The 23,692-nt window shown below is 37.2% G+C and overlaps 1 pseudogene; it reads right to left on the bottom strand.

Moving 5' to 3' along the window:
* Positions 1 to 23,692, bottom strand: part of LOC107731133 (nephrocystin-4-like) — a 161,425-nt pseudogene that overhangs the window by 12,060 nt on the left and 125,673 nt on the right.

Raw genomic sequence — 23,692 nt, 5'->3', positions numbered from 1 at the left:
TCGTTCATGGTTGAATTACAATGCAACACAACACACAAAAACAATTAAATAGTCCACATTTTCTCCAGATAATATGTGACCCTGGACCACAAAACCAGTCATAAGGGTAAATTTTTCTACTTTTTCGAGATTTATACATTGCTGAATAAATAAGCTTTCCATGTAATATCTCCACTCCTCAGTTTTCACGATTACACTGAGGGGTAAAAAGAGAAAAAGATGAAAAACAGCAAAGAGAGAGAGAGAGGAGACGAAAAGAACAGCTTAAGGACTTTCTTTGCCTTGCCAGCAGTATTTTATTGGCAATGAAAAAGAGTATTTGAGTATGCATGATACAGTCAAACAAAAGCCCTCACAGAACTGAAACGCCTGGGAGGGTACGGTTTAAAGATAACACAAACTGGGTGTGAAATATTACTTTCTGTTTCATAGAGACAAATTTCATGCACAAATATATGAAGGAAAAGGGCATTTGAAACATCAAAGGCAGCACCTCCGGGCCCGAGAAGGGATCATTCGCCATAAATGAAAAAAAAAAAAAAAAGAAAAAAGAAAAAGAAAGAATTTAGAGGTGTAAAAACTATTTTGTACTGTATACACTACAGTAGATGTGAAAGCAAGTCTCGGAAAATTCAATCACATTCTCTTTTTAATAACAGAGAGCCAGGCAGGTGGCACAAAAGTATACTTGCGTGAACAAAAGCAAAGCCCATTTCCCTTTCTTTCATATAGAAGCATATATGCAAGGAGCTCTTTTAAAATGGTAATGCAAAAAGAGGACGATAATGACAGAAAAGTAAATTGAAATGTTATAAGGCCTAAATGGGAAATATGACCTGGCATAATATCTCTTCACAGTAAGTCTAGCAATAAAACAAGGTAGACATAAACAAACAGGGCTTGTGGTGAGGGTGACTATAAATTGCTACATTTTTAGTTTATATTATTTAAATATTTTCTCTCATGGTAAATGGAAAATCCGAAGTGGAGTGATTACAGAATGCATCAAGCTTAAATCACGTTGTTCCACCCAAATATTGTGATCCACCCTGAAGCTTTGGCTTTTGGAACAATTTTGTTGTTAGACAAAATATAAAGTATGTGAACTAACTTGCCAAATTATGCCTTAAATGTTAAAAAATTATCAAAATTAAACTGTACACTACTGTTTGGGGTTGGTAAGATACATAATATTTTTGAAAGAGGTCTCTTTTGCTCACCAAGGCTGCATTTATTTGATCAAACATATAGTAAAAACGGTAATATGTGAAATATTATAAAAATTTCTATTTGAATATATTTTAACATGTAATTTATTCATATGTTGGCAAAGCTGAATTTTAATATTTTTGTCAAAACCATGATATATTTTTTTCAGGAATCTTTAATGAATAGAAAGTTTAAAAGCATTTTTGTAACAACATAAAAGTGTTTACTGTCACTTTTGATCAATTTAATGCGTCCTTGATGAATAAAAGTATACGTTCAAAAACCTTTACCCCAAACATTTGAATGTGTAGTAGTGTATAAAATCTAATTTTGTTCTTTTTGTGTTTCTATTGATGCATTGGCAATACAGAACAATCACACAAAATACTTAAAATCTTAAAGGAACACTCCACTATTTTTGAAAATAGGCTCATTTTCCAACTCCCCTAGAGTTAAACAGTTGAGTTTTACCGTTTTCGAATCCATTCAGCCGATCTCCGGGTCTGGCGGTAGCACGTTTAGCTGTAGCTTAGCATAGATCATCGAATCTAATTAGACTGTTAGCATCTCGCTCAAAAATGACCAAAGAGTTTCGTAATCAGATTCAATGATCTATGCTAAGCTACAGCTAAAAGTGCTACCGCCAGACCCGGAGATCGGCTGAATGTATTCGAAAACGGTAAAACTCAACTGTTTAACTCTAGGGGAGTTGGAAAATGAGCCTATTTTCAAAAATAGTGGAGTGTTCCTTTAAAGAGAGAGAGAGATAATAAAATTCAGCTGAAGTATAACAAAAAAACTGCTTCAGAGGACTGAAAACAAATTATGAGCTGCGGGACCTGACCTGCGAGGATAAAATGAATTAGGCAGAAAGAATGGAGCAGCTCTGCTGAAATCTGGCGTATCTTCTAACCTGCCGCTCCGTTGGTTCAGCTTGTCCATATATAATGTGCGAGTACAGGTTAGAAACAATCTCTTCAGTAAAAGTGAAAGAGAGAGGTGACTTTATAAGGTTGGCTTTGTGGCATACATCAGCAATACAAACACAGGCCTGACATATCCTTTGCACTGGAAGACAGAAGCATCAATTCAACACAAATGTACAAATGCAAACTCCAGATCTCAGGTATTTGTTTCCCTGGCACAGCTCTGTGCATACAAGAGTGCTTTGGACTGACTCACAGGGTTCACGCACAGACAAACACACCTCCTGGGTGAGCAGCTGCCTCCATGACACATCACAAAGTGCTTCGGTGTTATGCCACAACACAATGCAAGTTGGGAAGACGTTTGCTATGCAAACATACTTCCCGGAGAGAGGCGGTGGAGAATATTTATCTTGTCCTAAAGCACAGCGTGTATGTGTGTGTGGAGTTTAGGCTACTAATGTCTTTCCTAATTAACCGCTGAGAGATGCAGGGGTGTTAATGCCGTAATTTATTCCACCTCGTCCTCCTAACTTCTGAATCTCACTTTCTTGGCTTGTGTTCATCATGATGAAGTGTGCGGACTCAGTCTATGCCCTGCAGAAAACTCATATTTTGTGTGGTATAATCCTGGATTGTGAGCTTCATGCGGGAAACCTGGTCGGTGGAAAATATTTTACATCGCGCTGCAATTAAAATAAGCTTGAATGGGGGGAATTGATTATTTATTCAGTGTTATTTTCCTACCCCCTGGGAAGCTCTTGGCCCCAGTAATGCCCCGCTGAGGAAAACTCATTCATTCAAATGTTCATTTCAGACAAGGCTGTTCACACGTGAACGAAACATTGATCTATGCATAATTTCTTTCAGGGCTGTAATGCCAGAGGCAAAGGCTTTATTTGATCTTTGAATGGGCACAGTGCCTGCTGTGCATGATTAAAGTATAGGTTTACTACTGTATGTACATATTAACATTAAGGTGGTTTCTTAGGGCATTTGCATACTGTGCTGAGAATCAATGAATCACATTTTTTTTCTTAAAGTGAAGACACAAATTACTGTACTATATAGTGTCCAAACATCTTATCACACTGTTGTTCTGATAGAAATGACTAACTGTATTAACTGTATAATTACTGCATTAACATATTTCACTTCCTTTACAACATCTCACTAATAAAGAGACAAAAGTCCAAACATTTTACTTGGATATTCGACTTTTTTTTTTTTTTAAGTTACTACTTATTTCAGAATGCTCAGAGAATATATAAAAGTAACATTTCCATAATGTTTAAAAATGAAAAACTGGAATGATCACAAAACAAAACAAGACAAAACAAAACACCAAACCAAACCAAACAAAACAAGGCAAGACAAGACAAAATCAAGACAAAACACCAACCCAAACAAAAAACAAACAAAACAAAAGTTTTTTGGTTTTGTGATCATTCAATTGTTCCATTATTTATTTATTTTGTCTATGAAATGAAAGTTTCTGCCCAGTGTTGTTTTGGACACCTTTGACTTACACTGTATGGGCAAAATTATTCTTCAAAATACCTTCTTTTATGTTCCAAATAAGAAAGAAAGAGCATACAGATTTGGAAAGACGAGTCAGAGTATTGTTTCAATCCTTCCACAGGTCTAAAAAAGCCAGTCAATGTTCTTACAGCACCATCATTTATCTTACTGTAGGAATATTAATATTAATCAAATTATGACATTATGTGGCTCACACTGCCTTTAAGCTTGTGAGAAAAGAGATGTCAATGTGTCTAGGTGGTATATAAATGTTCATATTTGATCAAAGGTAGTACTTGAAAAGTTTGACAACCACTGATATATTGCATTCAAAGACATAATATATCTCACCTGAGCTCTGGGTCAACACATTCAATAGTGACAGTCTGAGGAACGTTGAATGGATTCTTGAGCACAAATTCGAAAAACTCTGCCGTTCCGAGCGTGGTGTAGAGAGTGTGTTTGGTAGTGATGGCCTGAGAGAGCATGTTGGTGATCTCCTGTGCTTTACAGCGCTCACGATAGGCCTCAATCACACGCAGGTCACGGGAATGCTGCACACGCTCTGCCCGATGCCTCTGAAAGAAAGAATCCAAAGAAATTCACAAGTTGAAACTGCACCGGAAAGACCTAGAAATGAATAAAACCGATGTGCCTGAAGCATGGCAAGACCATGCCAGGCTGTTGAGTGAAAGAAAGAGTGAATTTAGGTTCGATTTCATCATTCTCACAGAGTGGGAGGAACTGGTGAATAATGCAGCTCAGTTTCAGCTATTTCCTCTTTGAGGCTAAAATAAAGCTCATGCTTTGAAAGGAACACAAAAAGTTCAATTTTCATAATTTTTACTGTATTTCGAAACCCATATGATTTACCTTCTTTCATAAAAGTTGAATTTCGGAAGAATATCGTGGGAGCTCTTTTCCAAATAATGAAAGTTAATGAGAACTGGAGCTCTCAAGCTTCGACATTACAAAAAAGCACAATAAAGTATCACAAAAGTGTCCCATATGACCCATGTGCTATATTTCATGTCATCTGAGGATGGCTTTGTGAGAGGAACACATGAAAATTTAACTCATTATTAACTTTAGTTCTCATTTGCACTTTCAAGAGATTTCCAATTTGTAAACAAATGACTATTTCGAATCAGATCTTTTCAATGTAACAAGTGATCCAAACCTTTGTTCATGAAAGTAGAAAGTCACATGGGTTTGAAATGACATGAGATTTTTGTCTGAACTATCCCTTCACTATCGACTTTGGAGCGAATGTCAGGATCACATGGTGCACAGTGATAGTGAACGTCAATCAGCTCATGCTGAGACAGACAGCTTTTCGATCCCGCTCAACTGAAAACTGTCCTTCTTTCTTACTGTGATGTTTGAGCTGTCCTGAAAAGGGGGCGTGGCTTTCTGCTCCTCGTGTTGACGGACAGCTGCCATTCTGTCAATCTTCCTCTGGCGCACTTCCTTCTGATGCAGTGCGGCTCCGCCTACTTCCCTCATGGTGTTTTGTAGCAGTCTGGCCAGCTCGTTGTCAATTTCTGGCAATCGGCGAGCTCGTCTGGCATTGCTTGCTGCAACACACACACATACACTCGCATAAACACATCTTTCGCCCCTACGAGACACACATGCTCTCTTTCCTCACTTCCTCGGGGGCCACTTTTCAACCTCCATTTGGCCTCAAATCCATCTTCGTCTTTTCCAGTTATCCCTCCCACCCAATGAGACCTGCTTTCAGATATACCTGCTCTGAGATTCACGCTTCAATGCGATTCAACATCACAACTAACATAATCCTGTGATTTAACGCCAATGAAGACAGAACGAAAGAGGATCAAAAGACGCAGGATCAAAAAGAGCCTGCCAGTGTTTTTTCCTAAACCTAAATTCCCACTGTAGCCCATCCTACAGAGAGAGAGAGAGAGAGAGAGGGAGGGAGAGAGAGAAAGATCTACATTGCATTGGAGACAATAGGGCCTCTCTGATGAATAAGAGCATGTTGAAGCACTCTCTTTATCTCCATCTCATCAGGCTGACATACACACACCCCGTCCTGTAACTGCCCACTCGTGGCCCAAAGACATGTGGGAGCCACTGTGTTATTTTTCACTGGCTGGGTCTCAGCTATCTTTGCAGGAAGTGGCATTATGTGGCACTGATGTCTGCCACAGTCACAAGCAGCCTGCTCTTCAGTGTACAGATAAACCAGAATGGATATTGTTACATAGACATGCACACACATTTCAAGCAAAAGCCCCGAGGCCTGAACTATACTCTACATTCAACAGGCTTTGCTTCAGGATGCAGATTTTATATGGGACATTAAGTGAAAAATGTCCTTACAAATAAACTTATGGTAACACTTTGTGTGTGTCATTTATAATTTTTGTATAACTATGTATTATATTTATATGGCCTGTGAAGTCATCAACAAAAGACTAGTCTAATTATTAATCCATATTTAGTTAATAGTGAATAAGTGTTCCCTATTCTAAAGTGTTACCAAACTTATTATAAATATATTTTATTAAAATAAATACATAAATAGTATACATTTATTTATATTATATATAGCATGATTATACAGTTTATCCATTTAGAAAAGATCTGTTTTTTGGGTCACCCACCAGTGTAGAACCACTGCTCCACCAACCCAATTGAACGCAAATGCTTCTAGCTATGCAAGTTTGATTTCACACATCGCTGCATTTTAAAATGTGTCAGAATGCAATTCATAATGTAATGCAAATACATGTTGCATTCTCAGCATGGATGCTATAACGGGTATCTTGTAATGTCAAATATATGATTTTTTTTCCAACTACTGTCATTGCAGAGAAAGAGTTTAGAAAAATCTTGTGGAGCAGGATAGTTAAAGTTAGTAAAAACATATTCAGCGTAATGGCAGGATATTTCAAGGTCTATCAGGTTGTTTTCTGCTACAGTAGTGCAAGATCGCACATTAAACATGTAAAACAGCATCACCCATATGCAATTAATTTGCCATTCTCATGTTTCAGGCTTAAAAGATTAAATGTCAGGCTTAAAAGATTAAATGTCTAGATTTATGTCTTACACAACAAGGTAATGAAAAGACTAATATTGTCTTTTCAGAAGAATACTTTTGCATGCTACATTTCCATATGTCATAACACTGTGATACTCTGTTGATCAGAACGAAAAGACTAATCTTGGCAATGCTGTCATTAGAATGAAGTGATAATAAAAGAGTGAGAAGGAAGATAAATAAAAACGGCCACTACAACTAGATAAGGGAATTCTCTGCCAAATCCTCTTCTGGAATTATCAGCAAATCCCACATGATGTACTTTTATAAATTCTCCAGAGCTGTAGAACTGCAGAGCTCCTGAGTTCTGCGGATATGAAGTCAAGCTTTGCTTTAGAGAGATGATGTGCTATACCGTTAAGCTGGAGGACCGTTAAAACAGGGACACCTCCTCCCGCAAAACCCTGAGGGGCATCGCTGGGTTGGACCACATGGGAGAGTGATGGAGGAAGAGCCAAAGAACTCTGGGAATTTGTCACACTGCCACCTGTTGGAAAGAAGAGTACAAGAAATTGAAAATCAAGCTCAGTCCAAATCAGTACAGTTTGGTTAAATTTAGCTCAAATTTATGTCAATGTAAACAAAGAGCTTTCCAGAAGATAGCTTTACTACTACACTTTTCTTTGTTCCTAACTGTCTGGCTGATTACATGATCTAGATTACAGATTCTTCAGAAATACAACAAAATGTGATTTTTTTGTTTTTTTAAAAACAACAACTTTTACAATGTGATATTACAAATGATCAGCTGAATGTTTACAGTTTATTTGATCAAAATGATACAAATTACATCCATAGTAAATATGCACGTAATTTTCACTGGCTGTGTAAATCTACAGTAAATATACCTGTTCTCAGACAATAAAACCAATACTTCATGTATTTAAAAAATATATATATATAAAATATATTTAATTAGAATTACTATACTTATATTAAACCTAATAAAAAAAATATATGATAATACTTTACACATCATATAATGGGTTTTAGTGTCATAATTATATATATTTTTTTCATTTAAGGTACAGTAACTGAGCTTATAGTTTGTCTCACAACCACAATGCCAACAGAAAATATATAAAACATATGAATATTATGAATATATGAATATTACTTTTATAAATTTTCAGGTGTCAACAGTCAGACACAAAATATTGTATTGTGTGTATGTATATATACCCGAGATATACATCAGATATATAGACTCTTTTGTTTTATGTCTCAGGAATATTGAGGTGATGCATTGGCTCCATAAGTATGATCACTGCTAGTATGAGAAATGTGAAGCAAAAGCATCCCTCAAAGACAGACTTAAGAATGACAGCCGAAGAGTTAGATTTACCATTAGAGATATGTCTGACTGTCTCTGTTGTTATTCGGTTGAACTGATGACGACAATCACAATGCCACAAAGAAAGATGCATTGATTGGTGCCTTGCAATGATAAACATTCTGTGGTCAAAAAGGACAGGCAGGAATCTTAAACAGGGAGAAATGGAAGAAGAGGCAATGGATAAGTAAAAAAGAAAACTACAAAAACAATACTTGTGCAGAAAAACTGAAATGTTGGTGGAGGTGAATTCTCCTTGGCCAATGACCCTTATCTCAGTGGTTCTCTATCTCTCAACTGTGATTGCTGTGCATTGAGAGGCAGTAAATTGTCTAAACTGCAGTGCAAGTGCTTTGCTCCCATTGGTTTCACAACAAGCATCAACCGCCCTAAACATTCAACGGGCTTTACCTGTGATTACAGACAGGTGAGAGCTGTAATTACAAGTCTGAGACACAGGTCAGGCACAGAACGGGTGATTGAAGGTGGGAATGTGTGTGTGTGTTTCAGGGCACAGCCAGTGATTGATTGAAACTCCAATGAAAATAATAGTAATAGAGGGATACACAAGTCAGACGTCTACACATTAAACACACACATTTCTTTTGTCAATTAGAAAAAAACAAAAACAAAGACAAATGTTTCCACTCAGTATTTAACTGAAGAGCATTTAATTTAAAGATCATTATAGTGTTTTGAAATGGTGATTGAGGATAATGCATTTGAACCCAGACTGGTGATTATTTGTCATGAAAAAGACTTGTATATGTGATGTAACATTGTGTACATAATTAAGAGCGATAATTGTGTATATATACCTGTCAGGCTTGTGTTGTGTTTTGTTCCCCATGTGCTCCCTGTGTCCCAGTGTTTATGCCCATATTTGGTTAGTTTCCTGTTCCTGTCCTGATTATGTTGATTTAATTCCAGGTGTTCCCCGTTTATTTCCATTGATCCCAGGTGTGTCTCGTCATCCCCTCGTCTTGTCATGTGTTTAAATAGTGTTCCCTGTTTTTAGGTCAGCATCCGGTATTGTTTATGTCTACATGTGCTACGTGAGTTTTCCTTGTTATAATTCAAATTCTCTGGATTGATGTACTCCTCGTCTCCCGCCATTCCTTGCTCCGCACACCACTCAGTAGTGCAACCGTGACAATACCAATAACAATCAATATATAAAAACAACCTATATACATATATATTGGTTGTTTTATAACAGCATTTCATGGCAAGAAATGGGTAAAAAAATAAAATGAAATAAATTATACATTAAATTATTAATTACCATGACATGCTTATGTAAAATAATATAAAGACACAATATAAAAAAATTATTTATTTCGTACTCGATGCTGCTACTACTGTATATTAGACGATGAGGCTGTTTATTATTTTTAAGTTGAATGGGATGCCAGCAGCACTTGAACCACCAACTGTTATTTTACTTAGAAAGTTGGCAAAAAAACATCTAAATGCATAATGAAGGTGCTCCAGGCAGCACAATGAGAAATGTAGCTTTAATTACAGACTATTCAAGTAAGGTCAAAGTAAATGAGGAGAAGCGGGGGGGAAATACTAAATCAGAGATATTCAACCAAGGACAGGATTAGATTTCTCAGTGAAGGCTCAAGAAATGTGCTCCAAAGTTTTACATTAATACTAACCTTTATGACTTTTACACAATTTAAATATTCGCTAATTAATAAAACATAAATATACCATGCAAAGAAGCTACACCTTCTGACCTGTGTACCCTCTCACACACTGCATGTACATATATTGCCAGAGATTTAACAGTGACAAACATATGTGAAGCTTTGGATTTACCATGGACTTCTGCATAGATTAGTCAATTGATGTGATCTATACACAACAACGAGCAAACAAACAGTCTACTCAAATAATGATACATTTTAATGCCTTTACTGAACACTCAGTGTAAACTTTCACAGTGCAAGGTGGAAAAAGGGTGAATCTCTAGGCTAATGACTTCTCTAAAAGCTAATTGGAGTCAGAAGTCAGTTAACCTGGAGTCCAAACAATGAGATAGAGCTCAGCTCGTATAAAGAAAACACTCTCGCAAAGGTTGCTATTCACAGGAAGCATTGCCAGGTATGAACCATGTCCCTAGGCAAATGAGATCTCAGAATGCCTAAGATCAAGCATAAAGTTGGAAAGGGTTATAAAATATATCTCTAAAAGCTGTAAAGTTCATCAGTCCACAGTAAGAGAAACTATCTACAAATGGTAAAGTTTCAGCAATATTGCTACTCTCCATAAGAGTGGGTGTCCTACAAAGAAGAGTGCAAAAGGACAGTTCAAGAAACCAAGAGTGTCAGTTAAAGACTTTTATGGCATTGGAACATAGACTTTGGAACATGCAAGCATCCCTGTTGACATGTCTATGATATATAAAAATGAGAGGCAATAAAAAGGATTCATTGTTTGTGTGTCTTTTGCTTAAGCAGACTATTCGTATATTGTTGTTTAATTTAAGATCAGAACAATGACCAGATATACATAGCAATTTCGCACAAATCCCTCACATAGTTTCACATTCAAAACACTGCATTAAATCACATCAGCAATAGCTGAACAAATGAGGGGTTTGCTGGACTGTTCTGAGAGAAAGCGGCATAAATATTAAAGAAAGATGATTTCAAAGAATGCACATCTTAAGATTTATAGTATAAACTAACAGAGTAGAATTCTCGAGTTCATAGCTCCCTCAAACTTTTCAAAGACTTCCACAAAACCTCTCATGCATATACATACACAACCCAAAACAATCTTGTACAATATTGCGAACCAAAGTGAGCCCTACAGCCTTACGAACCCACAGAAGACTCTAGAGCAGGGGTGTCAAACTCCGCTCCTGGAGGGCTGCAGCCCTGCAGAGTTTAGTTCCAACCCTGCCCCAACACACATATCATGTAGTTTTCAAATAAGCCTAAATGACTTGATTAGCTGGATCAGGTGTGTTTAATTAGGGTTGAATCTAAACTGTGCAGGGCTGTGGCCCTCCAGGAACACCCCTGCTCTAGAGCATCTAAAACTTCAGCAAGTTTAATCCGGAAGACATCAGAAATATCATCCAGTTCTGCCTCAGTGTGTCCGATAACTTTACACCTGCAGGTTGGCTGTTTCATTATCTTTAGATGCCTCCATTAGACCCCTATTTACCCAGCAGAATGCCTTTCTATAGCTTTGGAAATCATTCACATATGGAGCTCTTTTATCTGTAGTGGAGCACATGATAGGATTTCCATTAGGAAGCACTTTCTCTTATCTTCTAAATGTAGCTTTGTTTTAGAGGAGATAGACAGAAGTCTACTCTGGCCCCTGTTGCAAATATATACCATTGTTTTTTGTATTTTTACCATGAAAGCAGAGATAGGGGACTCACTTGGAAATAATTGTCGAGGAAATGCGATTTTCTTTCCTTCTTTTCCTCTCTCCCGTTCCCCATCTCTCTTCTTCTCTACTGAAATCTTCGCCACGCTTATCAAACGTTTGCAGATGAGCAGCGTGGGGGCCAGAGGCAGGCGAATTATAAAATCCTAATCTTTTCTCCCCTCCATCTGGCCCTGCGTCTCTCTCTCTGTTCATTATAAAGGCATAAAGAATCCGGAGGTGATAGAGCCTGTTGCTACTGTGAGAAGCTTTTGACAGATGCACCGGAACACTCTGAATTCTGAGATGATGTTTAACCTGTTACATTAGTGCCGAATTAAGTTATCCGTTTCTTTTATGTGGATTCGCTGTTTGTTTAATTATTCACTTGTCTCTTCGCATCAAGCTGAAGTTAATTAAAGAGGATTTCATTAAGAGCTTTTTCCATCACGTTTTTGCATACGAAAAGATGCCAATCATCATGAGTCCAATTAAACAGGAGCTTCATTAATTCCCAATGACATGACACATCCTATCTGAGCAGAAAATGTCGAAACAGAGCGGGGTCGAGAAGTAAGACATCAATCCTGTGTGCATTACCCAGAGTGGTAGACTCGCGCCGCCCCACGTTATCAAAACTTGACTGAATGTATTCAATGGACCGATCAAGCCATTCGCATGTACATAATAAAAGCCTTTTTCCCCAATCCCTCACTCCTCTGACTGATAATTGTCTTTGCTTTGACCTAGCCGATCCTCTGAGGTGCTTTCGAAGGATAAACATTCCTCCACAGTAAACCTCGATCTCTTGTTAATGGCGACCACTCATTAGGAAACAAATAAATGGACAACGCATTAATCCCAGATTGAGATACGGCGTTGAGCAGCTTTTGAGCGGGTTGTGGATGAGTTAATTGATTCCGACCACTGAGAGCGAGAGACAGAGGAAAGCCGATGGGTATCTGACTGTTTGGCTAATTTCTCAAGAAACACTTGCATTTTCACTGGGCCTCTAAGACGGAGCTTAAGGAGATAAACATGAAGACAAACTGTGAATAGCTTTGACTCAGCTTGGATTTCCAGAGTGGAAAACAGCTCAGATGTTTAAGGTCACTAATGACGGATGTTTCCTACGCTATACTGACGTCTCAGAGAGCAGATTTCTTGTTCAAATTTTTTAATGGAAGGTTAAAGGGGTCCTATTATGCTCTTTTACAAAGTCTTGATTTTGTTTTGGGGGTGTACTAGAACATGCTATCCTGCTTGGTGGTTTGAAAAATGCATTATTTTTCACATCATTTACATTATTACAATAATATTACGGCATATATATGCAAATTCGTCGCTGTTGAAGTGGTAAAGATCGAGGTTTCCCCGGTAACGGCTGTACACAAAGCAGCGATCCGCTCATTACATGCAAGATGAAATGAAAATGACATCCAATTTTCTGAAGATTTCTTGAAGACAGTCGGTTTCCTTCAGAAATACAGTGATATAAAAACACCCGCACTCAATGTATGGGAAACACTGTAGTCTCATAACTGAAGTGTAAATTCTGCATATTACATCATTGTCCAGTATTGTACTGTCAGCAATTTATTATAAAAAACGTTTTCATAATTGTAACATACATATTTACATACATACTTATTCAGGTGCATGTGTAATAACTTGCGAAAACTTGGCGCTACAGCAACACCACTTCTTCGTTGTCGTCTTGTCTGATGCACTCAACCAAGCGTTCTAACCACGACCTCGCCCCTCCCCACCCCCCAACCATTCGAATTTCCATAGGCGGGAATTATTTTAATGATACTCTAATGGGCTGCTTTGTGACATCACAAAACCCGGAAAACAACACTGTAGTCCAAACGAGCCGTTCGTTGTAGTTTTTAAAAAGGGATTTAAAAAAAAATGAAATATCTCCCTTTGGAGCGGACTTTGAGATTTGTAACTTTGTAGATCTTTTTTATGCCCAAACATACACACTACACACTGACTAAAATTCAAAAAGTGAAAAAGCATAATAGGACCCCTTTAAAGACAAAGTGTATCATTTCTGTATGTCTATATATCCATCCATCCAACAGTCTATGGCTTTTAAATGTTTTTTCCAGAAGGCTTTGTGTCAAGCCTACATTCAAAACTTCCTAGGTAAAAATTACTCCTTTTACTTATGATTTTTATTATTCCAAACCAAAGGTCAAATTTCTAGTTCTAGTTTGTTACCTCACTTCGAATTCAAGAACTGAACTCTAATTTAAATGGTATTTTCAATTCAACGCTGAATGTTGCACATCCCTGACAATTACAGGAATTTTTGATATTGCCACAAATCAATGTTTAAACTTTTCTGGGAAATAATCTTACAAACCACTTTCTTAAGTATTTTACCCTAAAAATGACATTTTTAATTCATGGTGCTTAAACAATCCTTACCAATGTTGCCAAGCCGCAGATGCAGAATTCCTTTTACGGTAGTGTAGACATTGATGGCTGGAGTGGCGCTGTGCTTGTTGTCATGCCTGCTGGCAAAGTTGGCATCCTGCAGGTACTCAGTAGTGATCACTTCCAGCTCATGGTTCACCTGGACAGCTGCACGGCCTTGACACAGCATATGCTGCAAAAGCAAACGTCACATACTACTATTAAAGGGTTAGTACACCAAAAAATGAAAATTAGTCCATGTTTTACTCACCCTCAAGGCATCCAAGGTGTATACAGTATGATTTTCTTCTTTCAGATGAATACGATCGGAGTTATATAAAAAATTGTCCTGGCTCTTTCAAGCTTTATAATGGCATGGGCGGGTGTTTTTGTTCAACAGTCCAAAAGTAGTCAAATAAAGCGCGTGCATCCATATTAAAATGTGCATCACATGGCTCCGGGGGGTGAATAAAGGCCTCCTGTAGCGAATCAATGCATTTTTGTAAGAAAAATATCCATATTTAAAACGATATAAACACCTTTTTCTCACTTCTGCAAACTGTCGTAGGAGAAAGCCGTTCCGGTGGACGACATAGGACGTATGCATTGCGCACGCGCCGGTGATTCGTGACGAATGCGGAAGCGCGGAGGAGAGACAGCAAAACAAAAAGCCGGTCAATTAGAAATAGAAAACAAGGATTTGTAAAGAAAAATGTCGGAGGATTTTGATATAAGCCAAGAGGAGACTGGTTTTCCTTTGGCAAAGTAAGAAAACTTTGCTTCCTTTGCTCCTGTAAACAAACATTGGTTTTCGCGATACTCACACGCGCATGCGCTGCGCCTACATCCTACGCCAGAAAGGCAGTCTCTCGTGAATGCACATACGACAGTTAGCAGAAGTTACACAAAACTGTTTATAACATGTTAAATATGGATATTTTTCTTACAAAAATGCATCGATTCGCTACAGGAGGCCTTTATTCACCCCCTGGAACCATGTGATGCGCGTTTTAATATGGATGTGCGCGCTTTATTTGACTACTTTTTGACTGTTGAACAAAAACACCTGCCCATGCCATTATAAAGTTTGAAAGAGCCAGGACAATTTTTAATATAACTCTGATTGGATACGTCTGAAAGAAGAAAGTCATATACACCTAGGATGCCTTGAGGGTGAGTAAAACATGGACTAATTTTTAATTTTTGGGTGAACTAACCCTTTAAAGCTGTCAATTTAAGATCTTAAATATAGAGTGATCAGTTATAAAAAATTGTGCTAAAAATCAAGGCAATTTGTCATGCCCCCTGAATCAATTTTATTGATCTTACCATGTAGAACAAAAAGATAAACAAAAATAACCAGCAACTAAGACATATGTTACAGGGTACTGACAAATGCCACTGCGTGACGACCTTGTGGTAGTGTTTGAATCCTAAATGGACCCTTTGTTAATTCTGAAAAGGTCAGAATCCATGCTAAAGATGAACAGTCCAATTATGTTGATGTGACTGTATCTATTTCTGGTCTTGTTTTGTTTTAACCTTAATTCAATAGCTGGCATTGATGAGAGCTCTAGCCAAGAGACCTGCGGTGGCGAGATCTAACAGACGCAGGTGTCCTGAAGTATGGCATGCATATTTCATAATTTCGACATGACACTCCCATCTGAGCACACTAAATAATGAATAACGCAAAAAGGTTTCGATGTGCAGGGTGACTGTCTGCCTGAGTTAAACAGCTGTGTGAGTTCTGTTGGGCTATTAATGAGGGCAGTATTTGTACCTGTGTCAAAATTCTGTGTATGGCTTGTGGGGTTATTACCAACATGGCAAGTTGAGGACTTGCAAGGCTGTTGCCAAGGAATGTGAGGTGTGTTGTAATATTGTTTTTTCATTGTTTATGTGAGGTGAGTTGGGTTATTGTAATATTACTGCTGAGTCTTTGAGTGTGTTTACATGCATTACCTTATGGAAAATATGTTGACAACATGTAAGGTCATGTAAATGACTTTATTGGCTTTCTGTCAGCTTATTCTGTTAGCAGATGTCTTTGGAACAAATTACTTTGTTTGTTTCTTGCAAGTAAACCCCGAAAATAGGGTTTTAAAATTTTTTTAAATTAGGTGTAAAGTTTAGGTTTTAATTTCAGTAAAAAAAAAAAAACAGCTAAATAATCTTATTATATCATAAAACATGCAGTACCATTCAAAAGTTTAGGGTAGATAAAGATTTTCAAATGTTTTTGAAAGAAGGCTGCATATATTTGATTAAAAATATATAGTAAATACAGTAATATTGTGAAATATTATTGCCATTTAAAATAACTATTTTCTATTTTAATTTGCTTTAAAATTCAAAATTTAAAAATCATTCTAGGTTGATTTTGAAATATTTATAAATTAATATTTATTATTATCACAGTTTAAAACAGTTGTGCTGCGTATTGTTTTTGTGGATAGGATTTTTTTGATAGAAAGAACAGATTTTTTAAAATGTTGAAATATTTTATAACATTATAAATGTCTTTACTGTCATTTTGACTAGTTTAATGCATCTTTGCCGAATATGAAGTACTATTTTTTTTTTTATTAATTCTTACTGACTGAAATTTTACAAACTCTTGAATAGTAGACAGACATTTTCCAATAATGCAGTTTCACGGCTGCTAAAAAATATCTATAGCTGGTGGGGCAAAAGTTCATTTTTGACCCTGATAGGTAATTTTACCTTCAGCTCCACAGCAGCTGAGCCAATAAGCATTAAGGATTCACTGTCCCAGACATCAATCTGCAGGGAGTGGAGCGCCAGGTATCGCAGAAACCAGCCTCGTTCGCCTGGCTTGAGGAACTGCGGGTCAACTCGGTACTGCAGCTGCAGACCAGGACAACCTACGTAAGAGAAAAACAAAAGTACAACAGGAAATAACAAACATGAATACTGAGAGGAGATAGAAAAAGGTTTGTGATTAAAGGGATGGGTTTAGTGGCCATTTAGAATGAGAGTGAAGTAAATCTCCCATCTTTAACGCAAATCTCAGATGGGTGAGAAAATGCAATGTCCAGTTCTCTGAAGCAAGCAATCAAGGACTTTTATGTAAAAACCAAACACTCTGAGCTCAGTTTAGCCACCAAGCGAAATGTGTGGGAAATTTACATAAACATTTCTGAGCTCCATCCCTTTTGCATGCACCATGTCCTGTCAGTCATGAATATCAAACACTGGCAGTGCCGCAGGCGCTGATGTTGTCTATACGTTCCCACATGTTTCCCAGTTTCTAAAGTGATGACAGTAATCAGTTCTGAAAATGCTTTGGTAACACTGCATTTACATTTATGTTTTTATGCAAAGCTGGAGAAGGTCCTGGACCAATACTCATGTGCAGGCCTAAGCAGTGATCTGAGCAGTGATTTAAAGTCAGAAAAACAAGTGTAAAGAAGTGTAAGGCAGCATTATTGATGTGCTCGATGGGATGTATAGCAGAAGCTGGTAGGCCAGAAAAGAAGGAACATGTGTAAAAAGAGTAAAGAAGTGCAAGGCAGCATGTTTGATGTATGGCGGAGATGTTGACAGACTTGCAAAAAGGGAAGTGCAGTAGTAAAACCATGCAATGTCCATAGTCTGGATGAGGAATAGCGGCCAAGGAAAAGCATTTTTTTCCCCTACTGAACAGACCCTTCGGCCACCTTAACAGAAAAATACACAAGTTTAGGAGTTATTTTGAGAGTATATATATGTAGAAATCACTGTATGCCGATTTGGTACTGCTGCTTAATGAATTGCTGAAAAACAGCATGTATTTGAAATCTTTTGTAATATAAATGTTTTTTTTTATTTAATGCATCCCAAAGTGTGTACATACAGCCTTAGATCTGAGTGATCTAAGTGTAAAAAGAAAGTGGTAAAGGTCCAAGCACCAATCCCTGTGGAACCCCAGTGGAGTAAGGCATGTAAGCCTTTCCAGTTGACTTGGTACCTGCTGTCATCCAGGTAGGATATAAACCAGAAAAGCACTGACCTAGAAATGAGCATTTTTACCACCTTAGAGATCAATAGTTTGTTGTTTGTAGCATCAAATGCTGCCAAAAAGATCCAGAACAAACAGTATGGAGTTAAGCAAGGACACTCTGGTGATGTGAGTTTATGGAAACATCAGCAGTTTGAGTGGAGTGACTGGATTTGAAGCCTGATTGATGGGGCCAAGCGGGTTGAGCACAGTCAAAATTGAGCACAAATGAATGCATTTTCATTCGTGGCAAAACAAAACAAGCAAATGCAACAATGCTTAATGAAGTCAAAATGTTAAACTAACTGTTGCTTTTACATTGTACTACTTCAGGCAGAGAGCCAAAAATATTATTTCTTCATTGGAGGGAAGTGCAATGCTCAGCCGAGTATCTGGGATGAGAAGATGTTATGCAACAACCAGTAATTGCACAATAACAGCATCATATCCCACAGGATACAGATGTTCCCTCCACAGACATCAAAAGGCCTTCCGCACAACATCATCATTCAGCCTGTAATCTTTATGGCACTGTATGGCTCATTGTCTTGTATAGTCAGGCCAGAGGTGGGTTTAAGGGCTGAGCTCAGTGCACTGAGGCATAATGCTTTAATGCCTTATAGCAGGGGTCTTCAATAGGGGGTCTGTAACCCCTATGGTGCCAGAAAATTATCAATGGATTTCAAACTATTTTTTGTGGAAAAAAAAATAGAATAAAATGTAGTTACAAAAGACCATAGATAAAGAAGCTACTGTAAATGTTTCATTGTTTCTCCCACATGCAATATACACTATACATAATTGCTAATTCTTTTTATTTGCAATGTAAGCACGTAACAGTATATAAATACATTAATGTGGTTCCATATGTATCAGGGTTGCACCATTTAGAATTAAATTGAATACCTTTTAAAATTTTATTAAATTCCTGAATTTAAGTTTAATTTGAATTGAGTATACAGTAGTATACAGAATGTAGAATCTATAGTCAGGCAGACAGGATAGACAAATGGATAGACACAGACAAACGACAGACAAACGATAGACAGACAGAAAGCAAGCAGAAAGACAGTATAGACAGGTCAATATATAGACAGATAAACAAAGAGACATACAGCACAGACAGATACAGACTGACCAACAGACAGACAGACCAATAGATAAACTGACAGATAGACAGACAGATAGATTTGCACAACCCTGATATATACGATATTCTTCTGTCTTTATTTTCACCAAGTGGTCCTTAACCTGAAAATGGTTGAAGTCTCCCGTCTTATAGGGCTGACTGCGAGGACAGGGCTTACATGCTGACGCTAGATGTATTTTTTATGTATGATATTACGTCTCTTCTGAAATAAAAAGGCTGAAAGCAGGCTGTTAGAGCTGATCCTCTTTTACTCTTGCATCTCTCCGTCATGCTCTCAAGCTCTATCACTCTCTCATTATCTGTCTCATTTCTTCTGCTCTCCACCACTCTATCTATCTTACTCTTCAACCTTTGTTCTATCTCTATCATCTATCCCCTCATTCTTATCAGCTGGTCGCTGTAGGCAAATAAGAAGCTGCCTAGTCATCATAAGACACACAATCTCGTGTTATGTATGTTCCACCTCATCGGATACTTTATCTAGCCAATCAGTAAAAGCCATTTCAATGCAACAACTGGTGAAATCGCAGCACAGTTTTGGTTTTCCCTCATAGTGGGAGCTCTTTTCAGTCAAAGTGTTGCTCGCAACACATATAAATCAAGGCAATGAGCTTTAGCCCAGATTTTCATGGTATAACATGAGAGCAAAAAGCCCCACTCTGGCAGTGGGAAAAGTGTACTTGAAGTGCTCTTAGCTCAACATTTTAAGGTGCTTTGAAATATCGGCCTTTGCCAGTCTGTGAGAAACTATTGATAAAAATAACTCACATCAGGGGCAGGTAATAAGTATTTTTGGCAGCCGTATGAACCGACAGAGCCAAAACTGTTTTCTCAGCACTACCAAGTTCATCACAAAGTCACGCCGCTTCTACACTTCTCCTCAGCAGGCTGCTGTGTATGAAGACTCCTTCTTAAAAGCAATTACTGGACTTCAGCCAAGAGCCGTAAAACTCTTAATTGCTCATTTTTTAGAGCTTTATTCACTAAAACGCTGCATGTGTTGCAATTAAAAATGGCTATAAAGTTTTACACAGACTTTGATCGAATTCATTAGAATGAAAAAAGTGATATTGGCGATTTTGAGGAGTGCTATAAATATGCGTTTGCTTTCAAGAATGCTTCTAAAACAAGACAACTGATTAGTCAAATGAAATAAACATGTTGAGGAGTGCTGAAGAGAATCATAAAGCATTCGTAGCAGGATGGTAATCATACCAGAGCTAAGTGTGCCGTCCTTGTTGATAACAGAGAGGACACAGGGGTAATCAGAGCTGGATTTCAGCTTGCTGTTCCTCTCCGGGTTAAGCAGCTTCAGACGCTCGGTGGTAAAGCTGGAAGGTGAAATGGACAGTGCTGGGCCAGTCTGAATTCACATCAGCTTGTGGGACCCTAGGCAGAGATAGAAAAATTATTAGCATTGGGGAATGTGGCATTATTGAAAAGCAATGATGACATACGTTAAGATACTGCTGGATCGGTGAGGACACTGCATATGACCTGAAAGAGATATTATTAGGAATCATTTGGTGGCGGTTTGTTATGAATGACTTCACAATGATGAGCAAGTCTCAGTGACTCGATGATAAAGAGCCAGTTTGAGTGACTCCTTCATAAAGAACCAGTATCAGTGATGCAATGATGGAAAGTCAGTTTAATGCACTCTATGATGAAGAATCTGTCACATTCCTTTCAACCAGATCAATACCATTTAAAAGTTGTTTTTTTTAACAGTTAAAGGTCATATTACTAGGAGTCAAAATGTCCTTGATCTTTTTCAGATAAAGTTGTTTATTGAAATATGAAAGCATACTGTAACTTTCAAAACTAAAAAATTCCTTCGAATTTATTAAAACTCACTGCAAAAAAGGGCCTTTCCATACTTCTGATATTAGTCAGATGAATCTATTAGAACCTGAAAAAAAATAAGAATGACTTTTTGGCAAAACAAAACGTGGGAAATGAAATGAAATAATGAAATGAAGAAATGAAATGAAATAAAAAACACTATCATGAATAAAGTTAATGGTGAATAACTGCCTGACTGAAACCGCTCACCTAATTAAAAACGATAAAACAGTATCCTTGTGCCAGAGCTTGAAATAATTATGCATCAAAATTTTTTGAAGTCAGAAAGAACAGGTAAATCATAAAACAAAACTATTTAATCATGTGGAGCTTTAGCATTTCCTGAAAGCAAAATCAATAACTTTCTTGCAAATTCATTGCACTGTGGCTCCTTCACAGAAGAGAAAAATCAATACAAATAAAATAAAGTTATTTGTGATTTGGTGAAGCAGGACTTTTGGGGAGAAGTTACTTCATGTTAAAAACATGATATTTTAAATCAATTTAATTATCCAGTAATGGTCCACTACATTTTATGTAAGCAATAATCATCCATCACTGAACCGCTCCACACCTGAAGAAACAACTTCATTCAACAGCAGGAGCTCAGGGAGCGACGGGTTCAGTCATTCAAACCTGAAGGTTTAAAAACCAACAAGCTGGGTTTAGAACCCCAGGCTGCCGTTACACGAACAAGAGGATAAACAAAAGATATAAATAATTAAATCAAAGGATATAAATGAATTAATCAAAGTCCTAGGTGACATTTGAGAGCTGACAGGGCAGTGTGAAGAGTTCGTCTCCATCCTCAGCAGAATGAATTAAAACGGAGGGATAGATTTGGGAGGGATGATTGCTTTCTTTTCTCTTTGTGAGGAAGATTAGCAATCAATCACTCAGAATTAGATAAGGATAGAAACTATTTAGAGCGCGGACAATTGGCAGGCCCACTGAGCGCGATCACATCACAATTCCACAGTTTAAGTGCTATTCACTCAAAATGTCAGTTCTGACCTCAGAGCCAATCAAATGACTTGAATTCCTCAATTAAAAGAATAGGCCTTACAGTTACGCAAGGATTTCACATCAATATTAATCTGGTAAACAAAGGGATAGATAGCTCAGCATGGTGAGTGGAAAACTGAAATTTCTGAGAGTGAATGCAGAATATACACACATGCACAATAATGATGTACTTTAAAAGGGAGATTAATTTAGCAGATAAATCACAGTTTTATTTCCTTCACAAAACAGAAAATGCATTGAGGTATTTCAGAAGGCCAGCAGGTCAATGTCATGTCCGTTGACTCACCAGCCTTTACAGTGAGTTTTTAGAAAAGATAAAGTTAACCAGTCCATTTAAAAATCCATTAGCCTATCAAAGTGTTTGCCCTCCTTCACTTACACAAAATTGCAGATAATAAATCTCAAACGCAGCGCTTTACTTTTTTTTTTTTTTTTTAGGTGGATGCGGAGGGTTTTTAGGTCGGGTATATAATATATTATATTATGCAATATTATGGTATTTTTATGCTTTAGTACAGTCATGTTTTAGTACTTCATGTTTTTAGTACTAGCAATACTTAATATTATTATTATTTACTGTTGATATCAACATTACATTAACACATTTAATGTAAATTATCTATATTATTATCAGGGTTGTCAATCAATAATATCTCTTAAAATTACATGATATCATACATGATATTCATATACACTGTATAAAACATGGTAATTAAATGCAATAAACCAGGGACTTTTTTGTCAGCAGTACGTTTGCATGTTCACGGTTCTCTGATGTTGGTTAACAGTCACATGACATACTGCATTTTTTAGTAAGTGTTTTGGCCAAGTTTTCTAAGTTTTTTGTTATAGACTAAATCTCATAATTTAAATTTTATTTAAATGAAATGTGCAGCCTTATTTATTAATTTTACATTTTTATGATTTAAATAAATCTCAGAGGGGACATGGATGCATTTAAACTGCAGTTACAGATGCATAAATAGGCCTAATGTTTTGTTTTTAACTTAAAACGTTGAATACTGATATCTGAAATGATTTAAAACATGAAAAAATAGTAGAAATGTAAAATTAAAACCGCCAGTAGGTGTCAGCAAGTGACTGTTAATGAGTGAGTCATCGAGATTCATTTAAACGACTGATTCATTCAGGAACAAAGCATTTGACTGTGTTAATGAGCGAATCACTGAATCATTTATTCAACCGATTCGTTCAAAAAGCTGATTCATCCAATAAGTAAACACCATTGCTCAAAAAGACACAAAACAGTGCTGTGATCTTTGTTTGGAACTATTTTTGTTGGCAAAATTAAGCAAAAAAGGCAATATTGTGTCTAAAATGTAAGTCACTTATTGCTAACTTTATTGAACTTGTACAAAATTATTATTCAATTTGCCATATATATATATATGCCATATTCATTTTGCCGTCTACAATTTAGAATGCCTGTAATTTTGAGTTTTAATAGACAACTAAATCACGTGCGTGCACTCTGTCTCTGTTTGTGTGATTTGGTGATATACTCCATAATGTCAGATCGAACATCATTACAACAACACTTACCATATTATCGCAGACGATGCTGTATCGCACACACAAACTCGACTTGAATGGAAAATGAAATCATCCGCGGTTGTGCGCGCGCTTGTTTGCACGCGAGTAAAAGGTGTTTTTAGGAGTCTAACTTGCAGACGCCAGAACACTGATTCGTCAAACCTGCTTGCTTGCAGTCCGTGTTCTTCTGACTATTTTGTAGTGAGTAACGAATATGCTTCGGGGAAATGTA

This window comes from Sinocyclocheilus rhinocerous, unplaced genomic scaffold (assembly GCF_001515625.1).
Source record: "Sinocyclocheilus rhinocerous isolate Xijiao unplaced genomic scaffold, SAMN03320098_v1.1 scaffold1600, whole genome shotgun sequence".
NCBI lineage: Eukaryota > Metazoa > Chordata > Actinopteri > Cypriniformes > Cyprinidae > Sinocyclocheilus > Sinocyclocheilus rhinocerous.
The sequence above is the reverse complement of the archived record's forward strand: the minus strand, read 5'-3'. Positions and strand labels throughout refer to the sequence as shown.